The sequence below is a fragment of the Puma concolor genome, chromosome B4 (assembly GCF_028749965.1).
Source record: "Puma concolor isolate L17-30 chromosome B4, mPumCon1.1.hap2, whole genome shotgun sequence".
In the NCBI taxonomy this organism is placed as follows: domain Eukaryota; kingdom Metazoa; phylum Chordata; class Mammalia; order Carnivora; family Felidae; genus Puma; species Puma concolor.
The window spans coordinates 73,646,318-73,663,010 of NC_141673.1; the positions used below are offsets into that span (position 1 = coordinate 73,646,318).

A 16,693-nucleotide genomic window follows, 5' to 3' on the forward strand; every position below is an offset into this window, starting at 1 on the left:
CAAACTTGTTTAAATTGATACTCATCAAACTTTACATTATACAAACAGCAAATATATTTTATTACAAGTATCTTATTGGCCAAATATTATACAACACTCTGAACTGTATTCTATTAAAACTGAAAATAAATACCGGAAGTATAAACAAACAGAGAAAAACATAGAAAACATTGTCCTCATAAATTCTTAAAGGAGGAACTCAAACTGCTTAAAAAACAGAATATCTAGGAAAATAATTATGAGATACAACCAAGGAGGAAAATGCATGGTATTTAAAGAAGAAAAATTACAAATAACTATTCAACTCAAGAAATTATAAAAAGAAGAAAAATATCTCTATTTAGAGCAAGTAGAATAATTAATGAACATAAAAGCAGAAATGAATGAATTAATAAACACAAGCAATGAAAAGCAAATGTAAGAATTGGCCGTTTGAATAAAATGGCTCTTTGAAGAACTGTAAAAAAGATAAAAAAGAATAAGAGAGATGAGATACTAGTGAAATCAATCAGATGAAAAAAGAAAATAGAAGAGTAAAATAAGCATTAGAAATTAGAAATAACTGTAGATGTCAGGATTAAATAAATTATAAAGATATGTTTTAATTTTATTTATGGTAATATATTTGCAAGCTAGGATGAAATATCTAAGAAAATATAAATAACAAGGTTTAATAATACCATTAAAGAGATGAGTATTGGTAATGAGTCATCGAGAAGATCTTCTTTTAAAATGTGCTAGTCCAGGGGCGCCTGGGTGGCGCAGTCGGTTAAGCGTCCGACTTCAGCCAGGTCACGATCTCGCCGTCCGTGAGTTCGAGCCCTGCGTCAGGCTCTGGGCTGATGGCTCAGAGCCTGGAGCCTGTTTCCGATTCTGTGTCTCCCTCTTTCTCTGCCCCTCCCCCGTTCATGCTCTGTCTCTCTCTGTCCCAAAAATAAATAAACGTTGAAAAAAAAATTAAAAAAAATAAAATAAAATGTGCTAGTCCATATATATAGTTTCAAAGTGAAGGGTTTTTTTTTTAACAGTTATATTGTTGTTGGCTTACATGAGCTGTTTCAAATCACATTTCATTTCCCCTTGTCTCTCTATTCTGTATTTCTACATTCTTTTCCCTTGTTCTTTTTATTTGCCTTTTTTAATCATGAAGAGTGTACTCTTTAATCCGCACCTCCTAAGTCCCCCATCCCCCCACCCATGACCCCTCTGGTAACCATGTTTGTTCTCTAACTAAGAGTCTATTTCTTGTTTTTTCTCTCTCTCTTTTTTTCCTTTGCTCATTTTTTTCTTAAATTTCACAAATGAATGAAATCATATGGTATTTGTCTTTCTTTGATTGACTTATTTTGTTTAGCATTATACTGTCTAGCTCTATCCATGTTGTTGCAAATGACAAGATTTGTTCTTTTTATGGCTGAATAATATTCTGTGGAATGAGTGTGTGTGTGTGTGTGTGTGTGTGTGCGTGTGTGTGTATTTTTTTTTTTTCATTCCACCTCATCTTTATCCATTTGTCTATTGATAGATACTTGGGCTGCTTCCATAGTTTAGGTATTGTAAATAACGTTGCAATAAACATAGGGGTGCATATATCCCTTTGAATTAGTGTTTTGTATTTTGGGGGTAAATACACAGTAGTGCTATTACTAAGGGACCTCCATACTGTTGTCCACAGTGGCTTCACCAGTTTGCATTCCCACCAACAGTAAAAAAAAAGCATTCCTTTTTCTCCATATCCTCACTAACACTTGTTTCTTGTGTTTTTGACTTTAGCTTTTCTGACAGATGTGAGGTGATATCTCATTGTAGTTTGATAGGCATTTTCCTGATGATAAGAGATGTTGAGCATCTTTTCATGTGTCTGTTGGCCATCTGGATGTCTTTGAGGCAAATGACTCTTCATGTCTTCTGCCCATTTTTTAATTGGATTGTTTTTTGGGTATTGAATTGTATCAGTTCTTCATATGTTTTGGATACTAACTCTTTATCAGATATGTCATTTGCAGATAAATATCTTCTTCCATTCAGTAGATTGCCTTTTAGTTTTGTTTCCTTGGCTGTGCAGAAGCTTTTTATTTTGATATAGTCCCAGTAGTTTATTTTTGCTTTTATTTCTCTTGCCTTAGGAGACATATCTAGAAAAATGTTGCTATGGCCAATGTTAGAGACATTACTGCCTGTGCTCTCTTCAAGGATTTTTATGGTCTCAGGCCTCACATTTAGGTCTTTAATCCATGTGTCTACTTTTATGCCAGTACATTACTGTTTTAATTACTACCACTTTGTAATCTAACTTGAAATCTGGAATTGTGATGTCTCTAGTTTTGCTTTTCTTTTTCAAGATTGCTTTGGCTATTTGAGGTCTTTTGTGGTTCCACACAAGTTTTAGGATTGTTTGCTCTAATTCTGTGAAAAATGCTGTTGGTAAAGTTTTTTAAATGGCAAGGAATAGATTATCCATATGGTGCTGTATATCCTCCACTCTAAGAATTGAGGGTCTTTGGGTTGTACACTGGCAGGGACCTGGGGAGCTCTGTCTGATAGACAAAGGAAGGGTACTTTTTAATACAAAAGGATAATGGGGAGGGAAGGGGGAAAAATAGTTACAAACAGAGAAGGAGGGAGGCAAACCACAAGAGCCTTTTAAATACAGAGAACAGGGGCTTCTGGGTGGCTCAGTTGGTTAAGCATCCGACTTCAGCTCAGGTCATGATCTCACAGTTCGTGGGTTCGAGCCCCACATCTGGCTCTGTGCAGACACGCTTGGTGTCTGGAGCCTGCTTCTGATTCTGTGTCTTTCTCTCTCTCTGCCCTCCCCTGTTCACGCTCTCTCTCGAAAATAAAACATAAAAAAAAATACAGAGAACAAACTAAGGGTGGCTGGGGGGGGGGTGTGGGAGAGGGGAAAATGGGTGATGGGCATTGAGGAGGGCACTTGTTGGGATGAATACTGGGTGTTGTATGTAAGCCAATTGGACAATAAATTATATTTAAAAAAACAAAAAGATAATGGAAGCTGTAACCAATACCTCCCCAATTATAAAGACATAAAAATAGATGTCTCTGAGGTAAATGGAGAGCCTGGGGCTTAAGAGTGTTGAAAGGGTTTCACAGGGAATGTCACAGACACCAGGGTGGCTCCTGCATCAGTTGGTAGAACAGCACATAGCCCTCACTGGATGCCACCTGATTTTCACTGACAGGGGAGACATGAGAGTCATTGTAGACGTGCCAGCCGGGCTGGCACCAGCAGAGGGCTGCATAGTGCTCATAGTGGACACTGCCCCAAGTAGATACAAAGGGCATACAGGGCTTCGGGCTTTGTCCTGCTGCAGCAGGAAGTCTACACCTGCTGAACTTTTCCTGATGGAGTCTTGGGAGGTGGAAAATCGATTAAGATGCAGCACGAGGATTCAGAGGTATCTTTGTACCATCAACTTTTTGGTACTTCGTGTTTTCTGCCAACATCTGTCACACACTGGAGCATTCTCTGACTCCAGCTCTTCATCCTTGGTGACAAGCCTGAAACAATCCCGCAGAGACACCTTGCCACCCACAAATCCTTTCTGGGATGGGCAGGACAGGTCACAAAAATCCTCATAGGTCATGAAGTGATGCCCACAGGTCTGGCACTGGAGACAACTTTTCAACTGGCCTACAATCAGGTCCACAGTATTGCTGTCCTCTCCCTCTATGTAACACTTCCACGTTAAGTTGGCCTGGTCATCACCATTTAACTCAGGTTCTTCTAGCAGAGCCCCTCCACAGTGGGGTTGGGAGTGAGCTGGACTGTTGGCCAGGATTGCCCGGCAGCCTTGTTGGTTGATTTCCAGGTAGAGCCGCTCCATAAGGAGCTTCAGGAACTCTCGGGCATCCTGCTGGCTGCGTCCAGAGAAGAATGGAACATATTTGTAGAAGACGGCTCAGAAGGTAGTAGGATTCACAGCTTCACAAGGAATCAGAGTTTCACAGGGCACCAATCACATCTGCAAAGGCTTCAGAGAGGTCTTGGGCTCCACCCACTCCAGGCACCTCTTGCTGGAAGTCCCGTAGCAGTTAGAAGTCTGAAAGAGTGAGGACAGCTCAAACATGGTAGCACTGCATTCAGGAAGCACGTGTCCCCCAGATTTCAGAGGCCCACATGACCAGAACCCAGAAGCAGTGTGTGATAAGCCATTTTGTCATTGGAGTAGAAAGACTCAGAGGGCCGGGCAGATAGGAAGTGGAAGGAGCCGTGGGGAGTAAGGGTCTCCATCTGTATGCTGAGTAAGGTGGGGGGACCAGGAAAGCCCCCGAGGTGGTGGAGAGATAAGTCTCAAAGTGGGAGGCTCAGGTCGGAGCCCCAAGTGGCTCAGTGCAGCCATGCACCCTCCCAAGGCAATCTCCACAGGTCACAAGTCCCCACTGCTCACAGACTTGGAATGACCTAGTTTGGTTCTGGAAGGGAGAGGCAGAGCCACAGTCAGGGGGTGGTGAGTCAGGCAGCAGAACTCCATAATCTGCTGGAAGGGGTCCTCTAGGACGAGGGCCTGACATCTGTCACCATCCCAGTTCCAGTTTCTGGAGCCTTTCCTCAGAGGGACCTGGCAGGGGAGGCAAAGGTCTTAACATGGGGTTCGGCCCAGGGGCTGGTTTCTGCTCTTCTTGCTTCTGGCCCATGGGGAAAATGGTAGCTTTGATCCAATTCTGGACATCAAAATGTCGCTCTTAGGTCTGGCCCAGGTGGTGTTAGAGGGCTGCGGCATGTGGACACCATGGACAACACAGGCTGGACCTGTCCTCTGGTGAGGTAGTAGGGGACCTCGGGCTAGGCCAAGCCCCAGCTCAGGGTCACCCCTTACTATACCCGTGCAGCTCACCCCCAAACCCCCTAGGGCCAAGCTTCAGTTTAACCACTACTGTTGCTGCATCTGTTGCCCAGATCTCTCCCACCACAGGGCTTGCCACCATCTTTGTTGGTCTGGCTTGTTGATGCTTACAAGACCACTGCTGGAGAGGAAGGGTTCTGGAGACTGTGGAAAGGGTCCTTTTACAATGTTGCTCATAATGCCATTGTCAACGGTGCTGAGCTGGTGACCTATGATCTCATCAAGGATGCCCTCCTGAAGGGGGCACCTGGGTGACTCAGTTGGTTAAGCATCTGACTCAGCTCAGGTCATGATCTCACGGTTTGTGGGTTTGAGCCTCGCATCGGGCTCTGTCCTGACAGCTTAGATCCTGGAGCCTGCTTTGGTTTCTGTGTCTCCCTCTCTCTCTTTTCTGCCCCTCCCTTCCTCATGCTCTGTCTCTGTCTCTCAAAGATAAATAAAAGCATTTAAAAAATTAAAAAAAAGTACGCCCTCCTGAAGGCCAACCTCACGACAGACCACTACCCCTACCGATTCACTTCCATCTTTAGGGCAGGCTTCTGCACTACGATGTGGTCAAGATGAGATATATGAACTCTGCCCTGGGCCAGTACAGCAGTGCTGGCCCCTGTGCCCTTTCCATAAGTAGGGTCCCTGTGCCTTCTGCAAAGGGTTCATGCCCTCCTTTCTCTGTTTGGGTTTCTGGAATGAGGGGATGTTTGTCACCTCTGAGTAGCTCAAAAGGGCCCTCATGGATGCCTGCACTTCCCAGGAGGCTCCCTTTTGAGTGTCTCCTGATGCTGACCTGACCACCTCTGACTTTGGCTTTGGCTCCAGCCCGGCCCTACTTCCCTTCCCTCTCTCCTCACCCCTTCCTTCCACTTCCTTTCCCACCACCTGCCTTTCCTCTCACCCCTCTTTCCTACCTCATCATCCTGTTGCCTCTCGGTTCCAGTAGAGTTGACCCCAGTTGACACTGTGGGAGGCCTGGGGCACCAGCCAGGACCCCAAGCCTTCAGTCCCTTGAAGAGTTAAGTCCAACTCTTTGTTCTGCCCCAAAGCCTGCCTAGCCAGCATGTCACCCATAAAATAGGTTTAGCCTTAAAAAAACAAGTGAGGACACGTTGTATAGCATATAATGGCCACATTTAATGTTGTACTGTTTTCATTTTTTCTTTAAAATCATTGGTTAAATTAATAATGCATTGTACAATGAGTAAAATCATAGAAGTTGAATATGCTATTCAAATAGAGATAAATGTCAGCAAATAAACATGCCCCTTTCCCCCATCGACATACACACTTCATGTATATGGACTATAAACTTACCTACCTCAAAGAATGTTTGACTTAACTATGTTAAGAATAGTTGTTTCATGAATGTATAATTTTCTCCCAGTAGACCGGAAATCTCCTTAGGTGGGGAATTGTGCCTATTGCCTCTATTTTTTTTTACCCACCATAGAACAAAAAATAAACTTTCAACAAACACAAGATAATGATACATGTTTGGGGGACAATGGTGTCAGAAACAGTATAGCACAGGGATTTTAGTTCAAAACCTTTGTTTGGAATTCTAGTTTTACCACTGTATATCTGTAAAGTTAGGATGAACTACTTCTAAGCTTTAGTTATTCATCTATAAAATGTGTTCAATAATAATCTAGAGGAAAGTATTAATCATGATAATTGAAATATATAATAGGAAGGCATGTGGCACAGTGGAGAGCATATAGTAAGAGCTCAGTCAATGATCATGAGATGATGATTGACTGTTTTTATAATTTCAAGTTTGCATACCCTCAGATGGGGATCTCCATGAAGGCAGGGAATTTGGCTTGTTCGTTGTTTTATCAGTTGTACTTCAAGTAGTGGTTATCACATAGCCGGGATCAAATCAATACCTGTTGAATGAATGAATACGTTTCCAGTGTTTGCCAAGCATAATTTGCTCGGTCTGTTTTAAAATAACTCAGCTGTAAGTATTTTCATCATTGCAACACTCAACAAGATTTTATTTCCTCTACTGTTAAGAAAAGATTGGTTTAAGAGGATTTGATAAGCACACATTTATCTTTTATATGGGCCATACCTTTAGTGCTTCTGGCAGTTTTTCTCATTTGGTGTCAAAAAGAAAATATGCGTTGGGGAAATTTTTCTATCAATATTTTGTAGTAATAGAAGAAGCTGAATGAAATACACTGGAGACTGACAGAAGAAAAAAAAACACAGTCCAGCATCTGGGTAGTATGATTAATTTTTTTAACACAAATTTGTTCATTTAGTGTGCGCCTGCATTCATCTTCCAATACTCCATTCTAATAATGAGTTTCAAAGATGAAAATAATTATTTCGCCAAAAATATAATTTAGTGCAGGGGCTATATTAGTTTTAAAAAGGCATAAGCTATCATTTGCTTGAAATTGTCATCAAATTCCTTCAGTTTAATGGTCATTTAAAAAGCTACCCTCCCTCCACTCACTCAGGATGAATGTGAATGTGCACATCCAGGGAGAGCACCAATCAATTTAGTAGTTAATGATTATTGTTTCCATTTCAGAGTGTTTACATTTTCCTTCAGCTACTCCTAATGCGGTATTGTACGATTTACGGGAGGAGTCACCACTCTCTCAGCACCATGGCACATGTGAGCATTTCTTTGCTTATTCTTCATGGAGGCATTTAGTTAGAATTTAACAGAGGAACGACAACAACTGGAAAGATCTCTGCCCACCCAGGGAACACAAGAAAGTAATCTCAGAGAGTCTGCACTACTGCAGCACTGTGCACAATGCAAATATGGCATAAAATCTATCTTTACATTTATTTGCAAATGTGTACAGATATGCTTCATATAAATTAATCCTCTATTTCATTATAAGGAAAGAATTACGACTGTGGTCAAAAGTGATGGTACGGGGAGAGAGTTAATCTGATTTAGCGCAGCATGTGAAAAATTAATTGGAAGTCAGAACTCCATAGTGTTTATTATAAAGTAATTTCACACCAGCTCTGGATTAGCATGGTAACGGGTGACAATAGGTCATCACTATGTTAATTGAAAGACAGCATGCTTTATAAAGAGGGAGAGAGAAAGAGAAGGAGAGAGAGAAGGAGACAGAGACAGAGAGAGAGATGGATTGATTTAGAGGTTCAGGATGTAATATGAATTGGTGGTGGTTTGGGACAAAGGGTATAGAAAGGATGGGACCCCCCAGTGAAAAAGATAGCCTCTTGCAAAGTCAGGGGGGTAGGCTAAGCAAACGTTAAGTCTGGTGACCTGAAACTCAGACCCCCTGAGATCCCTGGAGATTGGAATGTTTCCCAGTTGCTGCACCTGTTAGACAGCAGTCTTGTAGAACTGAAGACACTGCTGTGCTCTCTGGTGCAGATGCTGGAGCCAGTAGAGAAAGGAAAAAGCCCAGGCCCGGGACTGGAGGCTTCAATTTCTCCTCATCTTTTGTTCTCTGAGGACACAGCTTGGCTCTCAGAGGCTCTGGATTGTGACCTGGAAGAATTAGTGCAGCAGCACTAGTGGTAAAGTGAGGGCATCTTTCATTTACCAGCCTCAGGCTTGATAAAGCCAACACTGGCAGACAAGTAACAGAAAATAACCTGTCATTTGGACATCATACTGACTGGGCAGCCAAGTAAGGCTCAGCCGCCTTCTAGCTGAGTACAGAATCCACTGAGCATCTGTCTGCGCAGAAACCTGTGTCCCGTTACACTCTGGCAATCCCACCCATGCGCTGCAGGCTGGGGTGTGCAGCCTGGGACCGCAGCCTGCAATTCAGTGGCTGAAATAGGGAAGTGTTTTTTCTGGGGTATTTGCATAACGGAGGGAGGTGCTAAAGAGGTTTTCATGGCTAGCAAATCGTGCCATAGGCAAAGATCCCACATGACATTGTGAGTGAGAACTCTGTTATTAACTGCGGTCATTGCTGAGGTCTGGGCTAGTGGCTCCCTAATGGTTTAAATATGCATTTCCATCATACAGACAACAAAAAAGGTAGAACAATGTAACACGTATTTAATCAAGCTAGAAAGTGACCCCAGGAAATCAGATTCACAGAGACAGAGGGGATAGAAACTAGCTGGGGACTGTGGGGCAAGGGGTGTGTATGAAAGTCCTGTGCATGGTCAGGAGGGGGGGGGGCGGATGGTGGCTGGTGGCTGGAGCGAGAGGAGTCGGTGACTTTTATGTGCAAAGGGAAGAAATCATCTTTTAGGATTCTGCAATTCTCTGTGGTATGAGCTGATGAGTATGACCTTTCGGCCTACCCTTTCTTGTGGAAAGTTTGCAACCCAGGCTGACACAAGCTGTTGTAATATGTTAATTTTGATCCAGCTCTGCTACAAATACTAACCGTGATCTCTTAAGACATTTTCACTAAGAAATATAGTCCTTTGGACATAACTTTCAGCACGAAGTATCCCGATGAAGTGTACTAACCTTTCTAATGAAGGTCAAAATTAACAAACAAAAACTAAAGGACAGAAAAAGCGGTTTCAAGAAACGGGAACACCACAGAGGTTGTCAACTGTGGGGTTAGCAGTCCAGGCACAATCCTTCATCCTGCATCCTTTCAGGAAGCTTTGTTCCTTGGAACAGCATGGTGGGAGGTCAGCTGGAAGTTATCTGGAAAAAATTGAGTGGAGATGAATTCAGACAGAGTGGGATGAGTTTGGAAACTCCTGTCAAGGAGCTAGGTGTAATTTTAGAGGCAGGAAGGAAATGGGCAAGACAGGCTTGCCCAGAAGAGAGTGTTCTGTGACACTAGGTCAACATTCATTTATTCAAGGGCTGACCATCATGGGTTGCATGCTTCAATGCCTACTAAGCCCAGCCATGTACTAGACACGATGAAACAGGGAAGCAGGTACTTCTGAGGACTGCAGTGAACTGGGAAAACAAAGTAGTGGCCACTCAGCCCCTATTGATTGCTGCTGCATAAAAGTATGGGCCAACTGTGTCTGTATCTTCTGATTTTTAAAGAGGGGACAGAAAAAAAAATTATGGGAAACTTCCCAATTCCTGAGTATACAACAAATTCAAGTGTTTGAGGTTACCGTGTGCACCTAACAAGAACTATCTGTGAGCATGATACAGACTTATGCTCATAGTCTGCTCCTCTGGGTCACGGGCAAAATCCCTAACCTTCTCATTCTCGGAAATCTATTTACTAGAAGGTGTTCCTTTTTCAGTGCATGTGTTTGCAGAATTGGTGTTTCTTATTGTTATATACCATTATATTTTTAAATCTAAAGTTTAAATGAGTTTCTTCCCCTCTTTTCCATCAGTGACTCTCAACTGTCAATTCTTGGTAAAAATAAAAGGCAAATATGGGGTTGCCTGGGTGGCTCAGTCAGTTCAATGTCCGACTTGATTTCAGCTCAAGTCAAGATCTCAGGGTTGTGAGATCAAGTCCCGTGTTTGACTCCCTGCTGAGTGTGGAGCCTGCTTGAGATTTTTTCTCTCTCCCCCTGCCTTTCCACCCTACTCAATCTCTCTCTCTCTCAAATTAAAATAAATAATTTAATTAAAAAGGGCAAATATAGAATATGGCTTCTGTGACACACATAATTGAAAAGTGTTGAATAAGAAAGCATTTAATGAAACTCCAACATTGTATCTTTTTGTTCATTCTTAAAGATTAAATGTTCTTTGATCTGGATTAGGAATTCTCTTTTTGCTTTTATTTGCTATTGAAGCATGATTGACATACAATGTTTCTTAGTTTCAGGTATATGACATAATGATTAGAGAATTCCATACATTACTCAGTGCTTATCATGGTAAGTGTGGTCACCATCTATCACCATATAATGTCATTATAATATTGACTATATTCCCTATGCTGTATTTTCATCTCTGTGACTTATTTATTTTATAACTAGAGGTTTGTGCTTCTTAATTTTAAAAAAATGTTTATTTATTTTTGAGAGAGACAGAGTATGAGTGGGAGAGGGGCAGAGAGAGAGAGAGAGAGAGAGACACAGAATTTGAAATGGGCTCCAGGGTCTGAGCTGTCAGCACAGAGCCTGACTCAGGGCTTGAACTCACGAACCACGAAATCATGACCTGAGCTGAAGTTGGATGCTTAACAGACTGAGACACCCAGGTGCCTGGGAAATTTGTGCTTGTTAATGACCTCCATCTATTTTGCCCATTCCTGCCCCCAACTCCCCTCTGGAGCAGGAATTCTATTTTTTTTTTGAACAGGAATTCCTAATACTGGATTCACTCATGAGCTTCAGTTGGGCTCTAAGCTTTTTGAAATGGTACCCATAATGTTGAATGTAAATGTGGGTTGTATACTTCTCTTTTTGGAGGGAGAGTCCATAGCTTTCATTAGTTCCAAAATGGAGTCCATATCTCCTCCTGAAATATTAGTATTTACTGCTCTAGATCCTATTTATAATCTTTACCTACTTGTACTCCAGAAAAAAGTGCATTTTCTCTGTTTCAACTGTATCACTTGGGGTTCACAGTTAGGAAAATAAAAATGACAAGGAGATCTATTATTCCTTTAGCACAAAGTCTAGAGTCACACATTTCAATCATTGGTAAGTTATTTCTGAACAAATTAGTTTTTATACATTTAACTAGTCATATATTCAACATTTGATAGAATAAATACTTTCCTAGACTTTACACTTTTTAGATAACATACTAGGTGGGCATTTGTCATTCTTTTTGGCTACCTATAATCTAAACCCTCTTAGATTTAAAAAATCCATGGTATTAATGAAAGGACTTCATTTAAATTCCTAGTGCATAGAATGGGAATAAGAAGCAAGGGACTCAGCCTTGAATCAGATGGGAAGGGAGTTAGGGGCAGGAGGAATAAAATATAAAAGAGAATAAGGAAAGTTTTGGGATATATGGATATGTTCGCTCTCTTGATTTTAGTTTGGTTTCATGTGTATATAGATGGGTCAAAACTTATCAAAATGCACACTTAACTGAACACCTTCAGTTTTTTTGTTTTTACTTTGGCCAATTATACCTCAGTGAAGTTGTTAAAAAAATAAAGGCAAAATGGAAACATAATGAGAGGATTCTTTATCAGTATACCTGAACCAAAGAAAACACAAAAGAGATTTGAGATTTTTTTCAGCTTAAAGGAAAATTATCCAACACAGAACAGAGAGGTGTAAAAAAGGAAGAACAATAAAAAGGGTAAACACAGTGAATAATGATTAAAATTATTAAAATATGTGTAATGATACATATAAACTATAGTATAAAGATGGAAGATGCATAAATAGAGCTAAAATGTTCTAAGTCCTTCTATTGTTTAGGGAAGTAGTAAGCTATATTAGACTCTAATAAGTCAATGATGTGTATTGTAACTTCTAGGATAATATAAAATAAAGGAGTAATAGAATAATATAACATATAGAAGAAAATAACAAGAACAACAATAATACATTTTTCCAGTGAAGGCAAGAAAAGAGAGAAAATAGGACATAGTACAAGTGGGACAAACAAAACAAGCAATAAGATGGTAGCTTTAATACTAGATATATCAGCAATTACATTTGAAGTAAGAGGGCTAAATATTTATATTAAAAATCAAAGATAACATTTGATATAATAGACTGGATGAAACAACAAAATATAGCTATATGCTGTTCGGTGTAGATTATGGAAAGGTTGAAAGTAAAGGAATGAAAAAAGATGGCTTTGCATATCCTAAGCAGAGAAGCCTGGTATTATTGTAATCACATCAAAGTACAGAAATACTAGAGATAAAGAGGACCATAAAGTGTCATTGTACACAAAATTGTAACAATTTTAAATTTGTATGGGTCTAATATAGCCTCAAAATGAAACAAAAATTGGTAGAGCTAAAAGTAGAAAGCATTGCAGAAACAGAGAAGGACATTCTAACACACTTCTTCTCTCAGTAATTGCTCAAACAAGCAGCAAAATGATTAATGAAAACAAGTAGAAGCAAGAATGTGGACAAAATGTAACTTTTATGCACTGCTGATAGGGATGTAAAATTATGAAAACACTTTAAAAGCAATCCTCAGTTCCTCAAAAGCTTATACGTAAATTACCATGCGTCTCAGCAATGCATTTTTAAGTAGATAACCAAGAGACACAAAAATATAACACAATGGACTATGTGATTGTTGATAGCAATATTATTCACAATGGCCAAAAACAGAAGCTCAAATGTCTGTCGTCTGATGAATGACTATATAAAATGTGGTATATCGATATAACGAGTTATTTGACCATAAAAAGGGATGAAGTTCTAATACATTTTATAGCATGGATGAATCCTAAAGAAAATTAAGTGAAAGAAGCCAGACCCAAAAACTGCATATTGTAGGATTCAGTTTATATGAAATGTCCAAAATTGGTAAATCTATAGAGACAGCAAGTAAATTAGTTGTTGCCTAGGGATGGGAAGATTGGAGGGAATGGAGAATCATTTTCTCCAGAGATGAAAATCTTCTAAAATTAATTTAGTGATTGATTGTGGTTACATACTAAAAATCATTGAGTTGTATACCTTAAATTAATTGTGAATTTTATCTCAATAAGATTGTTATCTTTTAAAAAGACAACAGAGTTTCCACTTGATTCTCTTAGGACACTTCCTCTTGGAACCCAACTGTCATGTTGCAAAAAAGCCCAACTAGCCACATGGAAAGGCCACATGTAGGTGTGACAACTAACAGCCTTATTTGAGGTCCCAAATGACAGCATGCATCAATTTTCAGACTTGTGGCTACATCACCTTCAAATTGTTCAGCCTCAGCCTTTGAGTCTTCCCAGTGACGCTCCAGACTTGGCAACAGAGAAGCCATCCCCACTGTGCCCTGTGTGAATTCGTGACCCATATAATCAGTGATCATAATAAAATGGTTTTTGTATGCTGCACAAAAAGAAAAAAAGAGGTAAAAGGACTGATATAATGTATAACAGAGATGATCAACAATGACAAACTTAGGTTCTTGAATAATAAAATTGCTAAATTCCCGGCAAGACTAATGAAGAAAAGAAAAATTAAAGCCCAAACTATCAGTATGAGAAACATGAAAGGGAATATTGCTATAGATCTTACCGACACTAAAAAAGATAATAAGATGTTTTGATGCTCTTTAAACAAATATATTCAAAAATTTAAATTAAGTAGACAAATTCTGAGAAAAGCATTTTACACACAGTGAAGAAGAAATAATCCTACATCTATTAAAGAAATTAAGTCTATATATAAAGGCTTTACCACAGTGAGAACTCCAAGTCCAAATGTGTTCACTGTTGAATTCTAGTAAACATTTAAGAAAGAAATGTCAGTTTTAGACAAAAATATTCCAGAGAACAGAAAAAATGTTAACACTTCTCAACTCATTTTATGAAGGCAGCATAACTTTCATACCAAATCCTGTAAATAACATCATAAGAAAGGATGATTACAGAGTAACATTTTTTTTTTAATTTTTTTAATGTCTTTTATTTATTTTTGAGACAGAAAGAGACAGAGCATGAACGGGGGAGGGGCAGAGAGAGAGGGAGACACAGAATCGGAAGCAGGCTCCAGGCTCTGAGCCATCAGCCCAGAGCCCGAAGCGGGGCTCCAACTCACTGCGAGATTGTGACCTGAGCTGAAGTCAGACGCTTAACCGACTGAGCCACCCAGGCGCCCCCAGACTAACATTTTTAATGAATGTATATGCAAAACTTCTCATAAAATAGTACAAAACCAGGTCCAGAGGGGATAATACTCAAGACTACACTGAGATTATTTCAGGAATGAACACAAGTTTCCTTTGACATTTGAAAGTCACTTGATATAACGTATTAACAGAATGTGAAAAATCATAATTATCTCAATATATGCAGTAAAAACATTTGATAAAACTAAACATCTATTTATAATTAAGACCTAATATTAAAACAGGAATAAAAGTAAACTTTCTTGTCTGATAAAGATTACCCCCCCCCCAAAAAAAAACCCACCAAATCTATAGCAAACACATTAGTTAATACTGAGATATTAAAAGCTTTCCCTGCAGGTTGGGAACAAAGAAGGGATGACCACAGTTATTTCTGTTCAGTATTATACTAGAGGTTTTATTTGGTGCAAAAAGTAAGAATAAAAGGTCTAAGAGGTAGAAAGTAAGATATAAAACTGACATTATTTGTAAGCATGATAATTATATACATATAAAATCCAAAAGAATCTATAATTAAACCATTATAATTAAATAAATTTAGCAATTCACTGGATATAAGATTAATGTACAAAAATAAATTCATTTTGCCATTACAAGCAAAATGCCATTGAAAAAAATGAAAGAAGGATATACAAAGGCTCTGAAAATATGAAATACCTAGGATATATACAATTAAAGTTTTTGAAAAAGAACTATAAACTGGAAAGTTCATGAAATGGAAAGTCAGATATTATAAAGAGGTCAAATCATTACAAACTGATAGATTCAATACACCCCCAATTAAATCATGACTTTTTTTTCTTTTGGCGGAAAATAAGCTAATGGTAACATTTTTTGTGAAAATGCAGATGGGAAAATTAAGCCAAGAATACCCTGATGAATGAAAGCCAAGTTAGCATAGTAGATTTACTAGATATAAAAATGTACAAAGCTACATTATCAAGATGGTGTATTCTTGGTATAAGGATAGACAGATAATAGAACAAAAGAGTCCAAAAAAAAAAAAAAAAAGATGAAGTCCAGAAACTGACCCACATATAAAAAGTGTTATTTCAGAGTAAGAAAACCATATTCTTCTCAATAAATAATGATCAGATAACTTTATGGACAAAAAAAAAAAACTTGATCCTTACCTCATGCTATGTAGACAAATAACACCAGGTACACTGCAGATCTAAGTGTAAAAGTTAAACCAAAATTAGATTCTGAAAGATAACATAGAGTATGACTTGATTTCAAGTACTGGTAGAGCACTAATCACAAAGAAAAGGATTGATAAATTACATTACATACAACTAGAACTTATATTTATCAAAAGACACTATGTTTTTGTTGTTGCCTGGTACATTCTAATGAAATGTAAAACAGAGCAAGATATATATATGTACCCTGATTAACACAACAGACCTAGTCCTGAAATTAGAGTGACTTGCCGCCCCTGTTCACCCTGGCTGAGGAGTTTTCCAGGTGTGGGACTTTAAATGCGGAAAATAGGAATGTCCTCAACAAACTAGAGCAACAAATTTCTTTCCCTACTTGAAATGGTGCAGATGGATTAGACCTTCCCAAATGATTTTGCTTGCCCACTGGCTCACTTGAGCACTACAGATAAAAAATGATTCCTCTCCATTCAAGATGATCTTCCAGCCAGGACCACAGAGGTTTTCAGTTCAAATGTTGGGCCTTGTCCACGTGACTGTCAGGTTGGCATCAGCCAATGGACTCCACATCTGCTTCCCCAACTCATTGTAGCCCCTCTGACCTCTTCCCTACACTGCAGCCAAGGAGATCTTTGAAAGTGAATTGGGAGCCACTGAAGGGAGGTAAGCCTAGAACACTTGAGGCACTCGTTGATCACATTTGCACTTTTAAAAGACACTTAAAGAGCAAAGAAGAGAAGCCATAACTGGAAGATATTTGCAATACATGTATCAACAAAAGGTTTATATATCATACTATATAAAGATACTTCTGCAAATGAATAAGAGAACTATAGACAATCCAAGAAAACATAGGCAAAACTAATGAACAGGCCCTTCACTTAAGAGGATATCCAACTGGCTGATAAACATATAAATAGTGCTCAATTTCATTATTTATTGGTGAAATAAAAATTAAATCCATAGTGACACATTTTTATATACCCA

General features: G+C 39.2%; 1 pseudogene; it reads right to left on the minus strand.

The window, feature by feature from the left end:
• Positions 1 to 2,908: 2,908 nt before the first annotated feature.
• On the minus strand, positions 2,909 to 5,717 carry LOC112867539 (ubiquitin carboxyl-terminal hydrolase 21-like; annotated as a pseudogene).
• Between the last annotated feature and the right edge of the window lie 10,976 nt (positions 5,718 to 16,693).